This window comes from Sorex fumeus, unplaced genomic scaffold (genome assembly GCF_029834395.1).
Source record: "Sorex fumeus unplaced genomic scaffold, SorFum_2.1 ptg000131l, whole genome shotgun sequence".
NCBI classification, from domain to species: domain Eukaryota; kingdom Metazoa; phylum Chordata; class Mammalia; order Eulipotyphla; family Soricidae; genus Sorex; species Sorex fumeus.
The window spans coordinates 31,578,756-31,594,011 of NW_026606188.1; positions in this window are offsets into that span (position 1 = coordinate 31,578,756).

The window sequence follows — 15,256 nt, forward strand, 5'->3', positions numbered from 1 at the left end:
GTTCTTTGAAAGTTATGGAAAGGGAGGGGGTTAAGGCTCTTGCCTCGCAGTGCTGCTGAAGCTCATTCAATCCTCCGCCCCCCCCCACCCAATCTGGGGAACCCCCAGGCACCACCAGTGTTCATTCCTAACTCCAGAGTCAGGAATAGCCCCTGAGCACTGCAGAGAATGATTCAAAGTTCCCCTCAAATCCTGACCCCCAAGATAAAAAGTATGCAAAGGTTAACTTCTATAAATTAGATATCTTAAACTGAAATTTTAGAGCAGCTGCTGTTGTCTGCCTTAACCCACTCTCTGCATTTTAATTTATGTATTTCCACTCAACAGACCAAAAAGTGAAGCTGATTTTAAGTAATAAAGGTTGAAACAAATCACAAAGTAAGAGAGCAGTTAAGCTGCCATTTGAATGCAGGTTGGTTGATACTGAGGTTTACACGATTAATCCTCATCTGTGCTGGGAACTCTTCTTGGGCCTGGGGTTTGGTCAAAGACTGTGGTTCATTGAGACAATGGAATAAAGAAGTGAAAAAATAGGGTGGGGCAAAGGAGTGGAACTTTCCTCCAGGAGGTCACTGGGTATCAATTTTCTTCTAATTTTTCTCAGCCAGGTATCAAGCAGCAGCTGTAAAAAGTGACAAAGTATTTTAGAGAAACTGTTCTCACTTTCCAGATAGAAAATACAATGTTTTATGACTTGCTTTTTTGGTGGGGATGGGGGTAAAGCCACACTGGACAGTGCTCAGGGCTCTGGGTAAGTGCTCAGGGCTAACTTTTGGTGGTACTCAGGGCTTCTGGTACCACTCTATGCCCTGTACTACCTCTCTGGCCCAAATTTCACTTTTAAGAGCACACTTGTAAAAAACAATTTCTTAGTATTACAGATCATACGTTTATTTTAGGTAGAATTTCTTATCTTGTCCCTTTCCCATTAAAAGACATAGAGGAGCTTAATTAGGAGGCTTTATTACTAGCTATGTAGTATTCATTTGGTTTAAGGCGTATTATTTAGGGTTGGATAGATAGTACAGCAGGTAGGGCACTTGCCTTGCATGTGGCTGACCTGGGTTCTGTCCCTGCCACCAATATGGTTCCTCAAATGCAAAACCAGGAACAAGCTCCAATCACCACCAAACATGGCCCAAAAGTCAACAAAAAACCTCCCCCCTAAAATTAAAAAACACTACAAAGAGTTATTTAACAGAATTTTTAAAATGTAAGATTAACTAACCAAGAGAAACTGCCAATACTTCTACCCAAGGTTAGAGCCTTTCCAATTTTTACTTTGTTTTCTATCCTGGAATTTCTTCTCATTCGGCTTTTGCTGCAGTCACATCTCAACCCAATCAAGTACAAGTATTACCTTGTTTTTTTTTGTTTGTTCGTTTGTTTGGGCCAAATCCAGCTTATTCAGGGCTTATGCCCACGTAGCCCTGCACTCTAGAGATCACTCCTGGCAGGGATCTGGGGCTCATCTATATGGTGCTGGGGATTGAACCCAGGTGGGCCATGAGCGAGCAAGTATCCCACCTGCTGCACTCACTCTCTCTCTCTCTCTCTCTCTCTCTCTCTCTCTCTCTCTCTCTCTCTACCTTCTTATATAACAAAGTTGTTGTAATCCATGCAAAGTGCTCCTTAGAGTTGGGAACATGTAAAGCACAGCATTTCAAAATCTAGTGTGGCTGGCAGGGATGGAATGAGATGCCTTCATTGCACATCTTAGTATGGGAAGCACCCCCAAAACAAGAGCAGATACGTTTCTGTGGCAATACTGGGAAGGAATGACAGTGTGACAAAATTACCTATAAGACAGTTCTTGATCAAAGAGAGTTTGGGCAACTAGAGATGGAGGAAAAGGCATTTTAGGCTCCTAGCCCTTCCCAGTAGCAGCAGCAGTTCTGACAGGTCTGAGTGAGAAAGGCCGTAACATGCCCAGGAAGAAGAGACAGACAGGCCTGGTGGGGAGGAGGACAGGGAGAAAGTCAGATATGGGTTCAGATAGGAAGAAAGGTTATGGGAGACAGCTGACCAAGGGTCTCAAATCCACGCTGGTGAATGTATGGGGCTGGAGTGATAGTACAGTGGGTAGGCATTTGCCTTGCATGTGACTTATGTTCAATCTCTGGTACCTCATCTGGTCCCCTAAACCTTGCCAGGAGTTATCCCTGAGTGCAGAGCTGGGAGTAATTCCTGAGCAACATTGGGAGTGGCCCCCTAAAACCCAAATCATGTTCATCAATGTAGATTCTTGTCTTGTTGGCATACTTATTATTAAAACAATAATCCAGACCTGCTTTACCTGGCCAGGCCCACAAGTTCTCTTAATATAAGCCCCTTCCCTACTGCTCTTGTTTATTTGTTTAAGTAAATGTTATTTTATTTTTATAAAGTTGTTCACATTAATGACATTCAATACTCCAACACCTATCCTACCACCATATTTTGAATTATTCCACCCTAATCCCCAAAGGGGCTGGAGCAATAGCACAGTGGGTAGGACATTTGCCTTGCACACAGCCAACATGGCCGACCCGAGTTCGATTCCTCCGCCCCTCTCGGAGAACCCGGCAAGCTACCAAGAGTATCTCGCCTGCACGGCAGAGCCTGGCAAGCTCCCCGTGACGTATTCGATCTGCCAAACACAGTAACAAGTGTCACAATGGAGACATTACTGGGACTGCTTGAGCAAATCGATGAACGGGAGGACAGTGACAGTGACAATCCCCAAAGCCTGCCCCCAAAGAAGGACCTAAATAATTCATTTTGTATTGCTTGTTATGAATAATCCGCTAAAAATGATCAAAAAAGTTTCAAGGAAAGAAGTTTAGAGGAAAGTGTGTGAAGATTGTTGTATCGCCAGTAAGCCTTTGTATAGAGTATGACATGTCCAGGAATTCTAAGATTTTAAGTAGGGTGATACAGCTAGAATTAAAGTTTTAAGTGGATGGTGACTCTGGGGTCCAGAGACATCTCTGCAGCTTGTTGCTCTCTTCCTCTTCCGAGGTTTATTTGTGAGTTTCTGGATCACGTCCATTAGTGAGCTTATATGGTGCCAGAGGCAGTTCATGGTCATGGCTGACAGGCTACCAGAAACACAGGAAGATGAGGGGAGGTTGCCCATCCCCAACTCCATGTGAGCCTGGAGATTTCAGTCACAAGTCCCGCATACCTGGGTTTTTCAGCAGGTTCTCTCACGGATGAAGCTCGTCCCGTCCCGCGGAGATGGGCCGAATGCTGCTCTTATTTCTTATCACTTTCCCCTTAATTCCTTCTGCTCCATCTGTTTTGATCTTCAATGGCCTGAAGGATGCTCACATCTCACTGACTGACATTTGATGTTTCCTCTGCCTGGAAAAAAATTTTTTTCTTAAATATCTGTAGAGTGCACTCCTGTGTCTCCATTAGGCCTCTGCTGAAAGAACACTTTTTTAGAGAGCTTTCTGAATCCCTCCTTACCAAGCATCTATAAACCCAACTTTATCCTTTTTTATGACACTTATTACCTTCTGATGTATAATTTGTTTACTTTTCCTCTGTCCTCTTTCTCTCTCCTCTACCCAAAATGTAAGTGCTCCCAGACCTAGACCATTTTTTAAAAAAATTTTTTTATTAGTGAAACACCATGAGGTATAGTTGTGGACTTACAAGTTTTTGTGCTTGGGTCTCAGTTATGCAATGATCAAGTACCCATTCTTCCACCAGTGCCCATTCTTCATCACCAATAATCTCAGTATCCCTCTCATCCCAGACCTAGACTTTTGATCTCTTTTGTTCAATTATATTTCCAGCTTAAGAACAATGCCAAGAAGATGCTCAAAACACCCTTCATCAATTAATAATTTAATTAAAAATTTAATTATAGTATCCAAAAAGCTAAGATGCTTTCCATTCATCCTACTATAATTTTCTTCCCTTGAAAGTCTGCATGTGAGACTCACCTGAAGTGTTTGTTAAAAACTGCAGATTCCAGCCTGGAGAGACAGTGCAGGGGTTAAAGATCTTGCCTTGCATGCAGCTAACCTCAATTTATTTTTATTTAATTTATTTTTTATTGAATCACCATGTCACTGTGAGATACAGTTACAAAGATCTCATGATTCAGTTTCAGTCATACAATGTTCCAACACCCATCCCTCCACCAGTGTGCATTTCCCACCACCAATATTCCCTGTATCCTTCCTGCTATTGCCCCTGCCAGCCTACCTCTGTGGAAGTCACTTTTATTCTCTCTCTCTCTCTCTCTCTCTCTCTCTTTCTCTCTCTCTCTTGCCTTCTGGGCATTATCCTTTGCAATACAGATACTGAAAGGCCATCACATTCAGTCATTTACCCACTTAGTTGACCTCAGTTTAATCCCTGGTACTGTGTATGGTCTCCTGAGCACCTCCAGAAGTGGACTCTGAGCACAGAGCCAGAGTCAGGAGTAGTTTCTGAGCATGGTCAGGTATGACCGGAACACTGCACCAACCACCCTCACCACACACACACATGAAAAAGTAGAAAAATAAATGTAAATGCCAGTGTTCTTCAGATAATCAGATCACAGATCATCCTGTTATTCGTCGATTGCCTCGAGCAGGCCCCAGTAACGTCTCCTTCATCCTAGCCCTGAGATTATATTCAAGGCTCTTTAGGAGAATGAGACCCATCATTGTTACTGGTATTTGGCATATTGGGTACGCCACGGGGAGTTTGCCAGACTCCAGATAATAGTTATGTAGATAACTCTCAGATCACTGTTTTAAAAACATTCATGTCTGATCATTATGGTTTGGGTTATGATATAGCTGGTTACAGACAATAAACTCAACCAGGCTCAAAGGAAAAGTAGTTAGTGGTTTATCAATCACAACAATGTCCTGTTGTGACTCTTTCTTCATGTCATAGTAGATCCAGGGATGCCACCAAGTCCTATTTCTCTTCATCTCTCTGTTCTACCCTTCATACGTTGTCTTTATCCTTGTGTTTCACTTGGTGACAGTTAAAACACTTTTTAAAATATGTAGTCATGGGGGTTGAATCTCGGGCCTCACACTTGCAGGATAAGTACACTGCTGGTGAGCCACTCCCCTCTCTGCCCCACATGTGGTGGTGATTTTCAGAGAAGGAATGAGCTTTTCAAAATTTCTCTGGTTGAGTTTGAGATTCATCCCTTCTATCCAGCACAGGCTGTGTCTGCTCTTAGTCACTGGGATGCTTGGCGCGCAGGCTATGCTGACCTTGATAGCCAGAGTCACTTCTAGAGTTAAGTAGGGAGTGCTGAGGTTAGCGATAGCATGACCACGTTTTTGAGGGGTGTTGATGAGTAAATGTCTCGAAAGAAAATTCAGGTGTGAGGCTGAAGGGATGGTACAGTGGGTAGGGCATTTTCCTTGCACATGCCCAACCCAGGTTCGATCCCCAGAATCCCATATATGGTCCACCGAGTACTGTCAGGAACAATTCTTGAGTCAGGAGTCAAGAATTAATTCAGAGCCACGAGTAACCCCTGAGCATCTCTGGGTGTGAACCAAAAAGTGAAAGAGTGAAAGAAAGGAAGGAAGAAAGGAAGAAAGAAAGTTCAGGTGAGGGCTGGAGAGTACAGTGGTAGGACACGTACCTTGCATGTAGCTCACTCAGGTTCTGTCCTCAGCATCCCATATGGTCTCCTGAGCAGTGCAGCACTGCCAAGAGTGATCCCTGAGCACAGGGCAGGATTAAGCCCTGAGCATTGCCAGGTGTTTCCCCTGCTCCCTCACACAAAGTAAATTCAGGTGCTATAGGAGGATGAAGGGAGAACTTGATACTGGAAGTACTAGAGGGGGCAGCCCACAGAGACTAGCTGCAGGCTTTCTCCTGTTCTGTCCCCAAGAGTACTCCTGATTGGAGCATAGTAGCATGGGATGATTTCAAATCTCAGTTGCTCAGGATTTGCGAACATTCCTATGTGTAGTTATTTCAAGCAGTTCTGATTTTCCATAAATCTACCGAGTCCTACTCCTTCTCGCAAATGATTTCAACTTTGAATATATAAAGAAAATAGAGGCAATTAAACAAGTAAATTATTTTTACCACTGATTCTTCCTATTCAAAATGTATGAGTCTGGGGCTGGAGCAATAGTACAGCAGGTAGGGCATTTGTCTTGCAAACGATTCCCAGCATCCCATATGGCCCCCGGAGCACTGCCAGGAATAATTCCTGAGTGCATGAGCCAGGAGTAACTTCTGTGCAATGCCAGGTGTGACCCAAAAAGCAAAAAAGCAAACTCAAAAAAACAAACAAACAAACCCCCCCCAAAACCAAAATGTATGAGTCTGGGGCTGGAGGAGCAGTAGGGCAGCACACAGCCCACCTGGGACTGATCCCCGGAACCCCATATGCTTCCAGGAGCCCACCAGGAATAAGCCTTGAACTCAGAACCAGGACAGAGGCTTGAGTACTGCTCAGCGTGGTCCCCAGTCTCCCTGAAATAAAACAAACACACACATACACACAAACACCCCACATAAACAACAACAAAAAAGCATATGGGTCTGGAGCGAGAGTATAGTGGATAAGGTGTTTTCCTTGCATGTGGCTGATCCATGTTTAATCCCAGCACCCCTCCATCCCTTGAGTCCTACCAGGAGTGAATCTTTTTTTTTTTTAAATGTAGGAGTACTGTTATTTATTCAGCCACCGATTAGCTGTTGAATTGTGCATGAACTCCACCTTACTTTTTTTTCATTTTTTATAATTTTATTTATTGAATCACCGTGAGAGCAGTTACAAAGTTTTCAGGTCTAAGTCTCGGTCATAAATGAAACTTCCGCACCTTCACCAGTGCCCATTCTCCACCCCCAACAACCCAGTATACCCCCATCCCACACCCTACCCCTACCTGTGGGGCAGATGATTTCTACATTACTCTCTCTCTACTTTGATCACATTCAATATTTTGACACCAGACCCGCCATTATTATTTTAGATTTTACCCCAACACTCAGATCTGCTGAAAAGGCAACAGTAGACAATTTGCTCTCTATTGCTGGTTATGAATAACATATGATGTCGCGTGGCTGCAGTAGTGGTCGTGCGATTTTGAAATTCCAAAATTTTAACACTTAAATCTGGAGGGATTTCTGCCAAAACCTGCTGGGTTCCGAGATTTGCTCCTGAGTCTCTGGGATCATGGCTGTTAAGCAGCTTGATCAGGAGCCAGAAAGGCCGTTCATGGGTGATGACTTGGGGTCTCGTTGGGGTGGGGGGGGACTGGACCGGCTCCACCCCCATCCTGTGAGGACCAAAATGTCTCATCACTGTGAGCCCAAACCTGACTGTCCGATGGCGGCCACCGAGCCGCCTGGGGAAAGCAGGTGGAGGGACAACACCCATTCCCCCCTGGGGTGGCCCGGCGATAGTAACCTCCTGCGGGTTCCGAATGCATTTCTGCCAAAAGCCGCTGGATTTTGAGATTTTTTTGAGTCTCTGAGATCATGGCCATTAAGCAGTTTGATCAGGAGCCAGAGAGGCTGTTCGTGGGCGTTAACTTGGGGTCTCATTGGGGTGGGGAGGACAGGACCGGCTCCATCCCCATCTTGTGAGGCCCTACGTGTCTTGTCACTGCGGGCCCAAACCTGACTGTCCAGTGGCCTCTGGAGTATGGCGGCCAGGGGGAACAGGCCAAGGCACAAAACCTATTCCCACCTGGGTTGGCCCAGCACCGGTAACTTACTGCAGGGAACAGACGCATTTCTGCCAAAAGCTGCTGGGTTTCTAGATTTGTTTCTGAGTCTCTGGGATCACGGCCATTAAGCAGCTTGATCAGGAGCCAGAGAGGCCGTTCGTGGACGATGACTTGGGGTCTCGTTGGGATGGTGAGGACAGGACCGGCTCCACCCCCATCCCATGAGGCCCAACATGTCTCGTCACTGTGGGCCCAAGTCTGACTGTCGAATGGCTTCTGGAGGACGGTGGCCACCAAGCCACCATGGGGGAGCAGGCGGAGGGACAGCACCCTTTCACCCCTGGGGTGGCCCGGCGACAGTAACCTACTGTGGGTCTGGACGCATTTCTGCCAAAAGTCACTGGGTTTTGAGATTTGTTTCTGAGTCTCTGGAATCATGGCCGTTAAGCAGCTTGATCAGGAGCTAGAGAGGCAGTTCGTGGGCAATGACTTGGGGTCTCGTTGGGGTGGGGAGGACAGGACCGGCTCTACCCCCATCCTGTGAGGCCCAAAATGTCTCGTCAATGCGGGCCCAAACCTGACTGTCCAGTGGCCCCTGGAGGATGGCGGCCACCGGGCCGCCAGGGAGAACAGGCCAAGGCACAAAACCTATTCCCACCTGGGTTAGCCCAGTACCAGTAACCTACTGCAGGGATTGGACGCATTTCAGCCAAAAGCCACTGGGTTTCGAGATTTGTTTCTGAGTCTCTGGGATCATGGCCGTTAAGCAGTTCAATCAGGAACCAGAAAGGCCATGCCTCCAATTATATAGCTGAACCGGAGGTGGTTTGTGGGTGTGTCTCCCACATACCTAACTTTTGGCCATTTACTTTCTTGGTAAACTTTGCCCTAAATTTTTGGGATTTGGCCAAAGGCACAGCAGCAATTTTGGGGGGTATCTGGAAGTCTGAAGGCGTCATCAGGCTGCTGATGCACTTGTCTCACAGGTACAGATTGACCTGCTGGCAGCACCATACCCCCAGGAATGATTCTTGAGTGAAGAACCAGGAATAATCCCCATACACTGGCAATCTGACCCAGAAACTAAACACAAACAAAGACCCTTCTATATATTTCATCTTACTCCTATATATTCCCCAGTCATCTTAGAGTTGGGGTTGACAAACCCCATAGACTGTGGCCTGACATGTGTTTTGAAGTACGAGACTTTTGTGGATATGTTGCTAGGGATTGAATCCAGGGTCTCAGACATTAATGTGAGCACTCTATCGCTGAGCTACCTTCTGAACCTGTCATATGCTTTTTCAAATAAAATTTTATTTAAAACAACCATGGTGGGGTGGAGCAATAGCACAGCAGGTAGGGTGTTTGCTTTGCACGAGGCCAACCCAGGTTCGATTCCCAGCGTCCCGTATGGTCCCCAGAGCACCTCCGGCAGTAATTCCTGAGTGCAGAGCCAGGAGTAACCCCTGTGCATTGCCCGGTGTGATTCCTCCCCCACCAAAAAAAACCACAACCATGTCCATCTGTTATATTTGGACAATGGTTCCCTTTGTGATCCAAATACAGAGTTGTAGTTTCAACAGACATTGTCACTGTCACTGTCATTCTGTTGTACATTGATTTGCTCAGGCAGGCACCAGTAATGTCTCCATTTGTCCCTGTCACGTGTTAGTGTAGCCCGATGGCCTATTCAGGGCTCTTTCAGGGTCAGGGGAATGAGAACCATCATTGTTACTGCTTTTGGCATATCGAATACACCACGGGTAGCTTGCCTGGCTCTGCCGTGCGGGCGGGATACTCTCAGTAGCTTACCGGGCTCTCCTAGAGGGTGGAGGCTTATGGGGCAGCCTCTAATCACCTTTACAGGTGTTTCAACTCAGAAATATATGTGGGCAGGATGCTTTTGGTAGCCTGCAGGGTTCTCTGAGAGCAAGAACTAGACAATAAGAGGTCGTGTGGTAGCAAATGCTTCTGGGAGCTTGGTTTTATAGTCTCTGGGTCTTGGCCATTGAAGGGATTACTCGGCGCCAGAGCCAGTTGGGTGTAACTGCCTAGCTACTGGAAGATGGGGCATCTGGGTGGAGGAGGCTCAGTCCCGATCCAAGCAGGCTTGGAGATCTCAGCCCTGGGTTCCACACACATGGGTTCCTCTGCTGGTTCCTTTATGCGTGAGGTTCATCTGAGAGTGTTGAGAGTGATCTTAGCACTATGAACAGAAACACTATGAACCAAAAAACTTAAAATGCTTGATCCAATCAGGCTCTTTAAGATTCTGGTTTCAGAATAAGGAGGGATTCTCACATGAGCAGGGCTCATTTTTCTCTTTCTTAATCTTGTTCACTTCAATCTTTCAGATCATTTAGGCTTTCCCCTTCCCCTCAGTCTAACTACACCACTTTTTTCCCTCCCTCAATCAACAAGTGCATTCTGAGATATCAACTTCTTAAAAAAATGACAATAACAAAATTGTCTTTCTAGAATTTTTTGTGGCAAGGAGTTTGGGGGCACACCTGGAAGTTCCCAGGGCTTACTCCTGACTCTGTGTTCAGGAATCATCCCTGCTGGTGCTTGGGGACCATATACGGTGCCAGGAATCAAACCAGTGTCAGTTGCATGCAAGGAAAATGTCCTATCCACTGTACTATTTCTCCAGTTCTCATAGTTTAAAATAGTAGTTATAACAGTTTTTACTGAGAAGATGACCTTTGAGCAAAGATGTACAGGATATGAGTGAGTGAGTCCTTGACAGAGGAAACCAGGGCAAGCTCCTGAGGTGGGAATGTGCTGGAATGTTCAAGAACTCTGAGCACCAATGGTGCTGAGTGAAAAGGAATAAAGGGCAGAGTAATAAGAGAGGGGGTTATAGGAATAATGAGAAGTTATGTCACTTAAACATAAATAATTGTAACTATCTTGAAGGTAGTTCAAAATTTGAAGGAATTTTGCTTCTTCACTGAATGAATTTAAAAAAACTCAGTTTTTTACAGTTCGGATTCAGGAAATGATTTGATCATATTTTCAAGAGATCTCTCTGGTTTTTCTAGACCATATTTGACAAGGACAGAGTAAGGAAAGCAGATAAGATAGTTACAATTATTTTGAGATACTGCAGTCTTAAATGTGGTACACTAGCGGAGAGTTCTTCTAGCTCTGAATCCATTTGCAGGTAGATTTTAGGAATCATTCCTGGTGGAACTTTGTGGGGGTGCATCTCGGGTGCCTGGGATCCAAACCAGATTGACCACATGCAAAGCAAGCACCTTACCTGCTATACTATCTCTCTGTCCCCTGAGCTGCTCTGATTTTAAGAGGTTGAGAAAAAGATGAGGAAGAGTCTAGTTTCAGTTTTAAAAAACAGACTGGCAATAGTACAGTGGGTAGGGCATTTGCCTTGCACGCGGCAGACCCGGGTTCGATACCCAACAGTCCATATGGTTCCCTGAGCACTGCCAGGAGTAATTCCTGAGTGCAGAGCCAGGAGTAACCCCTGTGCATTGCCAGGTGTGACCCAAAAAGTCAATCTATCTATCTATCTATCTATCTACCTATCTATCTATCTATCTATCTATCTATCTAACGAGACATAATGGGAACCAGGAGATATAGAAGCCAATTAAAGAAAGTGATTCAAGAAGTCAATAAAGGATACAGTTCAATGTTACTTATAAGTCAAGAATGGGGATTGAAAATGAACTGATTTAACATTATATGTTACCAGTAACCCTGGTAAGAACAGTATTGATGGAGTGGTCAGTACAGAGCAGTCATGGATGCTGAGCGCCTCTCCTGTGTGTTGCTGTGGTGATTTACCACAACAAAACCAATCACTCAGCACCTTTAACTTCTCTCACAGCAGACTTTGTCACAAATAGCAAAACAGAGATGGAGGTTTGTCCAGGTATCAAGCTTATCCTCGATAATCCCAAACAAAGGGCTCCTTGGTCTTTTTATTAGGCACAACCTCTATTTCCCTCTTCCCTCTTCTCACGCGCACCATTCTACACCATTCGTAATGAGTTAGTGAAAGAACAAAGGACAAACTATTAGTGCAGTTGCGGGCATGGGTATATGGATTGATAAGCAACAGCCCTGAGACTTGGGAACGTTCTGTTCTTCCTGGCAGAAGTTCCTGCCAGGTTGTCTGTGTTACAGCCCTTGTAAATCTGTCTAGACCCGCATCCCTAGCAGAGCACTTCCTGCTTACGTCAGTGCTTTCCCCCTTACGCTTTCTTAACTCGGAATATGAATTTTAAGGCCTGAATTTATGGGGTGATTTCTGACATGCTTTCTCTGTGTATCTTCCATATGACTGTTCTTGATTTGTATCTCTTAATAGTAAATTGCCTTCCCTAGGCCTGAGATATTCCAATAAATGATTGGACCTGGGGACCTTGATTTATTGCCAGTTGTCCAAAGTACAAATGGCAAACTGTGACTTCTGACAGGCATCTGAGCGAGATGGGAAGAATCTGTGGGACAGCTGTCTGGGGTCTGTGCATGCTGACAGTATCAAACCAAAATGAATTGTAGAATTTCCAATTCTGTTGGTATAGACTGAATGGAAAAATGGTATGTTATGGTTCTTCCCTCCCAAGCCTACAACTACTCATGGTGTTTAAGCGTTGTGGGTAAAAACATTAAAGAACTATAAAAACGACTTTTAATAATAAAAATGTGTTTTTTGCCTTCTGAAGGAATCCCATTATGAACAGTGCCTGATAAACAAAAACCTGATAAAACAAAAGTCTGATTTCAATTGTTCATGATTTCTAATCACGTTAAAGTCTAGGAAATGATCAAGTATACAGCAATTAAACCCTAGTGATTTTCCTTTTGGAATTCCCTGGATGTTAGTTATTTTTTAGAATCTGTGATGGAGAGAGATGATTTTATGATCAAAGGTCCCTTGAGAACCAATGATTTGTCCTTATGCGATATATCCAGTGACTATTAAAATATGAGACTTCTCTCTTTAACTCCCAGAGAACTTAGAAATGTATTCTTGGATATCTTATGAATTAGAAGTTTTTAGTAAAAGGTCAAGTGTTTTAGTATGGATTCACAGCTATAAAGTAGAAATGAAAGTAAGCATAAAGTTCTGTATGTAATAGTTGATAGTCATGATGAAACGCATTATCGTCTACTCTTACAACATCACCCCATTCTGTAAAAATAATGATGATTTCTTAGAACTTAAAAAAATCCACAAAAAACTAGAAACATTAAACTTCTATATTTATTTATTTATTTTTGTTTTGGAACTTCACCCAGTGGTGCTCGGGGCTTTCTCCTGGCTCTGCACGCAGGGATCACACGTGGCCTGGGCCAGCTCAGGGGACCGTATATGGTGCAAGGGATCACACCTGGTCAACCACATCCAAGACAAGCATTTGACTCACTGTTTCTCGGTGATCCAAAATGCTAAACTTCACCATCATTTGAGAACATGCTCTTTAAAGTTGTAGAGAATTTGACACCCAAGTTCAGTTCCAATTCTATTATCATTTCTAGGTCTCAGGGTGTCACTTTTGGTGCCTTTTGAGAAGAGTAAATCTACCTGGATCAATTAAGGACCCAAGATAAACTGAGTCAGGTATTATGTTTTCCTAAAATGAAGGCAGTGTCTGTTCCACAGTCTATTTAACTTTTAAAAAATTTATCTTTTAATTTTGGGGGTTTAAGGTTCACACCTGGCAGGGTTTAGGGGCTGTTTCTGACTCTGTGATAAAGAGTGACTCCCGGCAGCACTAGAAGGGCACCATATATAATGCTGAGATTCACACTAGGGCCAGCTGCATGTATGGCAAACACCTTACCTCCTGGCCCAGAAGTTCTTTTTCAAACAGTGAAGCAATAAGGGATTACCTCTTCCTTAACTCACATCTTAGGATATTGACATTCCTCTTGGCGAATTCTGCTTTTCTTCAGCACTCATTCCATTGGACTCTCTTTTACTTAAAACATAAAAGTTTATATTTGAAACATATGTTTATATGTTGTCTACTATGGACTGCACACTGTTCTAATCACTTTACAAACTAAAGTGTCCCTGGTAATGAGAGACTATTGTTACCATCATTTGATTTTTTAAAAATTGCATTACTGTACCACATGCTTTATTACATTTTATTCCCATTGTATGAACTAGGAAATGGAGTCATGGAAAGGATAGCAATTTTTTCAAGTTCCCAATGATATTAAGTAGAGGGTCTGAAACTTGGAATCAGTGAGTGCATTTTTGTCATTATTTTAAAATTGTTTATTGGGAGTGGGGAAATAGTAAATCACTTGCCTTGCATGTGGCCCAGGCTTGATCTCCAGAACCCCATGCATTCCCCCAAACACAAGGTAATCCCTGAGCATAGAGCCAGAAGTATGCCTTGAGCAGGTGTGGTCCCCAATACTCCCCCCCAAAAGAATGACTTTTCATACTCTATGAACATTATAGATAACATAAAATAATAACCATTATTACTAATTACCCATATTTGTAGTTATCTTCTAACTCACATCTTTACCTACTATTATCTTTGTTACTGAAAATATTTTATAAAATATGACTCATATATTCTACTTTTTAATATTTTATGTTTGTTACTAAATTACCTACAATTGATTTTTCTTTTAGTCATCATGATTTACAATTTTATTAGACTCTCGCTGAATACAACAACCCAACCCCACATCCCCCCATCAAAGTGTCTTTCCCCTCTACCACTATCTCTTTTGCTTCCTATCCCCTTATTTTGATTACCTAGCCTCTCTTCCTTCAGTTCCAGACTCTTCCTGTGCCCTCCTCCTTCCCACCTCTCCTGCAGCCCTGCTCCTTTTTCAATCTGATTCTGTCCAGCTAACTTCTATTTAACCTCGATATCTAGGATTTTGCTGGAAATGCTCATTGTTTCGCAGCACTGATGCTCTTCACCAATACTCACAGAAGCCAGGATGATAGTGAAGGAGGTAAGGCACTTGCCTTGCGAGGGGCCATTTTGGACAGCCCTGGTTATATCCCTGGCACTGCACATGGTCCTTTAAGCCTGGGCAGTGTCACTCGTGAGCACAGAGTCAGAGGTAGTCCTTAATCATGCAGGTTGTGACCCTCCAAGACACACCCTCCTCCACCACATCTACAAAACCGAACCAAAGAAACACACAAATTTTCCTAGTCCACTGTACTTACTTCATCTTACCTTGTGTTTCTCTTACAGAGTCTGCTTAGTTACCCATGGACCCCTTGCTAGAACATAAATGACAAAAACAGGAAGTTCGCCTTATTCTCCACTCTAATCCAAGTACTTAGCACAGTGGTACACAAGGAGGAGACAGCATATTGTTGAATTCATAAATATGTAGACAGAAGGAAAATAGACATGTGATTTTGTAGAAAATAAAATATAGCCATGGGAAAAAATCTTTTACCTAAAATACATAATGTATTTTAGATAAGCAGAAGTTACTTCTTTGTTTGTTTTCATGTTAGATTATTCACATCCCTATAATCCAGCATTAACAAATCCAAAATATCCTTTAGATAGAATCTGAAGAATAGCAGGAAGAGTTGGCACTTAAATGATATAAAGCATGTTTTCCACACCCCCTATCCCCCAGAA